This window comes from Pseudonaja textilis, chromosome 3 (assembly GCF_049901715.1).
Source record: "Pseudonaja textilis isolate UNSWEBS1 chromosome 3, rPseTex1.2, whole genome shotgun sequence".
Taxonomy (NCBI): Eukaryota; Metazoa; Chordata; class Lepidosauria; order Squamata; family Elapidae; genus Pseudonaja; species Pseudonaja textilis.
The window spans coordinates 131,123,948-131,129,947 of NC_141992.1; positions in this window are offsets into that span (position 1 = coordinate 131,123,948).

Here is a 6,000-nt window from a genome sequence, read left to right on the forward strand (position 1 = left end):
CTGCCACTGTGCAATTGGCAAACCATACAGAGGTGCAGTATGTTAAAATGCTCTCTATGGGGCAGCGGTAGAAGGTCACCGGCAGTTTCTCATTCAGTTGCTGTTTTCTGAGAAGTCTCGGGTAGTATAATCTCTGCTGGGCCCTTTTCTCTTTTAGGGTAACACCCAGAAACTTAAAACTGGCCACTTGCTCCACTCGGTCTCCACTGATAAGCAAGGGCTGGATGTCTGATCTGTTCCTTCTATAATCCACTATAAGCTCCTTGGTCTTATTGGTGTTGAGGACCAAGTTATTGTCTCCACACCACGGAAGCAACTGGTCCACTTCATCTCGGTAGGCAGACTCATCCCCCCCCACTCCCGGAGATAAGCACTGTTGTATCATCTGCAAATTTAGCAATAGTATTACTAGCGTGAGTGGGAATGCAGTCATACACATAAAGAGTAAGGGACTCAACACGCAACCCTGTGGTGTACCAGTGTTAAGAATAAGGACTGAAGTGGTATGATTACCTAATCTGACCCTCTGTGAGCGGCCAGATAGGAAATCCATAATCCAAAGGCAGATTGAATTAGAAAGCCCAAGGTCCAGAAGTTTAGACACCAGTCTATTAATCCACAAAATGTATCCTCACATAGTCCCCCCCGCTGTTCTAGATGAGTCAGAGCAGTGTGAAGAGTGATGGCTATAGCATCCTCTGTAGATCTAAATGTTCTAGATGTAGATCTAGATGTAAATGTAAATACATTTGAAAGTAGTTTTTTTTTTTAAATTGTGCTTTCAAATCTTCCCCCTCTGCTCATGGTATAGATGGATTGAATTTTAAAGAAGCTTCCCCTGCCCAATTCTCAAAATAAAGTATCAGTGTAGGATTGCATAAGTCTGTTGCATATATGCATCACAACATTTACTCAGGACAACCATAAATTGTGACCTAATGTAATATCAATGCAATGTAATTAATTATATATACATTGCCCATTGCCCATTGTCAATGCATCATGGATTTCATCTTTATCTGGAAATATTTATACATGCATGCATACATACATACACCCACCCACCCCCTTCAAGGATTTGTTGCCAATTTTAACAATCTTGAGTTAACACCTTATGAGTGATACATTGGATAAGGGATTAAAAGTAGGAAGATCTACTCCTCTGTCAGGTATAGAAGCCAGATGGGTGATTGTGTGCCTACCATTTTCTCTCATCCTTAGATTGGAACAAACTGAAGTAGCATAGTAGATAGAATTCTTCAACACATTTCTTATATCTACTATGAGATAACTATGGAGAGCCTGGTGCTTTCTTCACTTTTTGCTTGCAGATGTTTTGCAAGGAAATGTCTGCACGTAAACAACCAAGCTCAGATTCAACCCTGAGCTACCTCTATCCTCTTCAATTGGTACTTGTGAATTAAGCATGATTTTGGAAGAGCTGTTTTCACCTGAAGCTAATCCATTGTTTTTCACAGGGGTAATTATATCAGTCTGTTGCAACAAACTTTGGTAAGCTAATGACCACTTCATCAGATATACTTTATAAGATATTATCTGAGATTGACAAAATAATGTGTGGGTGTCCTCCAAGATAATTGTAGAAGACAGCAGGTTCTATGTAGTGTAGTGTATGTAGTTATTTGTTCAAACAATTATATAAATTATACTGATACTCATGTAGAAGTTACATGACACAATTTGTAATATTAGTATTTATTTTAATAGGAGTAAAGCTCAAAACAGATGTTCTTTTTAACAGTACCACTGCTTTAAAAAAAATTCTACTAGAAGCCATTCAAAGTTTGAACAGAAGGGAATGAACAAATTCCCTTCCTTTCTTCCTCCCTGATCACCAAATCTTATTCAAAATGCTTCCTAAAATAATATTTCAATTTCTCTAAGATTGGTATATCTGGTTGTATTAAGAAAATATCTCTGATGAACCCACAATATTAGATATGTTTGGAAGTTTCATTTTGAGATAACATTGCCACCATTTCAGTTTATTTCCACCTTATCATATAAAACCGTTAAATAAGAAAACTCTTGACAAAGAAAATGAGAAATAGCTCTCTATAGATTGGTTCAAACACCATTGACCATAGTAGCCGTTACTTTTATAAATACATACATATGGCTTCCTCTCACATTTATATAAGAACTGGGAAATTAAGACACATATTATATTAAGGAAACAATTACACAAAATCTTCCTATAACATTGCATGTTAAGTTCACTAATTTTGAAGTTGTTAAAATATGAATGATATACTTGATGAACATCTAATACCAGATGAATTAAACTATCTCTGAATTAAACTATCAGTGTCTGTGGAGGCATCTGCCCACATATATCATTCTTCCTACTCATGGGTTTGGTGCTTTTCTGAAAGAACAGTAAATTATTATTTTTTAAATACATATTTTTAAAATAACCGAATACTATCTTTGTCTATCCAATCCCTGGAACATTTGCATGAATAAAAATCTGATATCCTTCACAGAAACAGGAAAAACAGAAAAGGCAGTAGCAAAACTATAATCTTTTTTAGTATGTCCAATGTTGAAAGATTCCAGTTTGGGGGCAAGAAACCCACAAAAGTGAAGCAGTTCCCATTTGTCCATTGACAGTAAGGAAGCTACACGTTTTATTCACCATTTAAAGTCTATGAGAAGTCAGTCTTTCATATGTTTGGATTTGAAATACCATGTCTTATGCACCTCTCTTCGAAAGTAACTCCTGTTCTCTGGGATGGAAGTGATTAATGTATACATGAGTTTTGTCTTAATTAAGGAAAGATCAACCACATTTTTCAGTGATCTGAATGAATGGGAACGGAATTAAGCTTAGATTAAAACCATTTCCCCCCCTGAATTCAAAATGAAACCAAAGCCACCAGTCTCACTTCTCCTGATTCAGTTTAGCATGTTCTGCCTCACCAAGTAAGTGTTGGTAGGTCACTGTGTCATAGCTACGTCTATTTGAGTCCATCTTTCCCCTACACAAGAATGGATGCTTAAATTTAGATTTACAAGTAGGATGTGTAATATCATGACTTGTTGATCTCTCTGCTTTGCATATATAGAACATTGTCAGAAATTATTCTTTCATAATCTTTTCTCTGGAACTTAACAGCCAGCAACCTCTACTTCAGGCAAATTAGGTGTGTGTGTGTGTGATAGAGAGAGAGAGAGAGAGGGAGGGAGGGAGGGGGAGAGGGGGGGGAAAGGGAGAGAGATCCAGTGTTCAAATTCTGAGCTTCTTTCTGTCATACCTTTCTAATACACTGCAGTAGTAGTGAAACCAACAAGCTTGTCTATTGCTTGATTATGTTAATTCCAGAAGCAATGGTATTACAACATATGTTGGACACAAATGTCCTAATGCAGAAATTCTGAACATTTTCTTCTGTTCAGATCATCATATTTTCATTGAAGTTTATAACCCAGTGGCTAGGAATGTGGCAATTCCAGCTACTGTTGTATAATATTTTCTTAATTTCTGCCACATGATTTCCATGGGACTTAAATTTTAAAAAAACCCACGAGATTGACTGAAATTCCCTGAGATGATCAAACCTCACAAGTTTTTAATTGTTTAGTATTGCCCCTTAATGCTTGTGATATTTTTTATCAAGAAGGTCATGATCTTATGAGATATTTTTTATTTTAGGGCCCAGATTAGGGACGTCTGAAAAAAATGGTGAGCAACCAGTGGTCTTAGCTCCTGCAAGTTCAAATCTATTGTCCTAAATCAAGAGGTAGAAAATTTGGGATTCTTGTTAGATTACCACCATCTCTGACCCTTGGACCCATTAAGTGGAGCTAATGGAATAGGGATCCAAAAATATTTTTAGAAAGTTTTTACTTCTATTTTTGAACAATTTCTTTTTGTGGCATCTTAACTGAGATAGATTTGGAAGATTGGTGGCTGTCCATAAAGAAAACTTAAACCCGACTTCACCCTTGGAGCAAATGACATCTGACACTTTGCAAAACGGCTATGGAGAAGGGCATTCTGCTTTCAAGAAAGGATTGGAAGGAAGGAGATACTTTATCCATTGCCTGGAGCAGTTTTCCTTCCAAGCTTTTATCTCACAAGCTCCTTGACTGACGATTGTGATGAAAACTTTAACTTTAGAATGCTAGGGGCAATGAAATATTGGTGGAATCTGACAAGTTTGAAAAGTAATGATTTCAGAGGAAAACTTTTTCCCCCCTCTCATGATCTCTCCTTTATGTTGGATCTCATCTCGGTGGCCTTTGGTCATGTGCAACATGTTATTTACCTCTCTGTGACTTGTAGCCTTTCAAGTTACTTTCCCAAACAGAGAGCTGAAACTATTCCATTAAAATTTGCCCTTAGAAGTGCTTATGTTTGTATTCAAGTTATGGGGAATGCCTTCCGGTTCCCAATCTTGTACGCTTGAATTCTGCAGAATCTGGGTTGAGAAAATTTCCTTCTCCTTCCTGCTTTTGTTAGAAGTGGCAGTGGAGAAGCTGGTAGTCCACATTTTGATGTTTATTTTATTACCTTTCCACCATTTGTGTTTAAAATATACACTGTTCTTTTTTGCTTGTTTGTTTGTCTTCTTGGTTTTGTACAAAGGGGCTAATATCAGTGTTATGCTATCACAAGCATAACATAATTTTCTATAATTTTTCTCTTTATAGGGCCATTTCTGTTCCGTAATTGCACACTTGATAGTTGATCTGCAATAAAGGCAAAGACTCTCACAAGTTGAAAGACAACTCTTAGTGGCTCCATATTGACTACAGCACATCTGGGTCTTCACAGTCAGAAATCTTTCCCTTCACTTGATTCCATGTTCAGAAAACTTACATTTTCTGCTTTATCATTTACCTATTGTCCCTCAGGGAGCCCCACAGGGGACTTCATTTAACTAGATCTCTAGCTTCTTCATTTTGCTCAGGGTTCAAGAAATATTTTCAAATCTATCTTTGTAACCATAAGGGCTAGAAACTTTTCTTCTGCAACAGAAGAGTGCTCAGAAAGTCTCAGACATTTTGGAATGTGTGCTATCTATCTATCTATCTATCTATCTATCTATCTATCTATCTATCTATCTATCTATCTATCTATCTATCATCTATCTATCTATCTATCTATCCTGTCCTGCAGCATTAATGGTTTTTATAGTTATGTTAGTTTTTGTTTACTATTGATTTTTATCCTATTTATGGGGTTTGGATTCTAAATTATACCATGGATATTTTAATTGTGCTGTTTATTCTGTGTAGGCCACAGAAGTCTCTTGGATTATGCCAGGATAGAAATAAGTTTAATAAATAATCATAAATAAGTTTTTTTGAATGGACAAGGCTAAGTTCTCAGTGATATGCCACAGTATATACTTAATGTACAGTTCACTGGGCATCAATTGCTCTCCAACAATTTGAATTATAGAAGATTTTGGTGAACTGTTCCCATTTTTTTTCAGTTGTAGTGAAAATGTTTTACAGGGTTCATTGCTACTCTGGTATCCAACCTTCCTCATTACTCACCTGGTCCTGGGACTAGCAATGGCAGAATTATTACAGCATTAAGTCTCTGTTTTGTAGATGCAAAGCAGAGGAAAATATTTGAAGTAACCACTTTTCCCCCATAATATATAAAAAAAATGGCATCAAGCTTTGTAGACGATCATTCTATGGGTCTTCCTGCTATAGTTTAAACAGACAAATTTAATGCCGTTGCCTCTATGTGGTTTAGTACAATCATCGGAAAAAGCTGAGTTTGTTAAATAAACTTCACATCAAAAGCACTTTGATGTCTTACTTTATGGTACAAGTATTTTTCTTTTCTTTTTTCAAAGAATGCATTAAAAAAACAGCATGCTGCCTTGAATAGGCTCAATTCTTTTAAGAAAAATTATCTCACATTTTCCAAAAATCTTAAACCAGATATTTTTAATTAATTCATTTCATACCACTAAATCTGCTACTTCTTATCATTTACAAAAGTAAATAAACCGA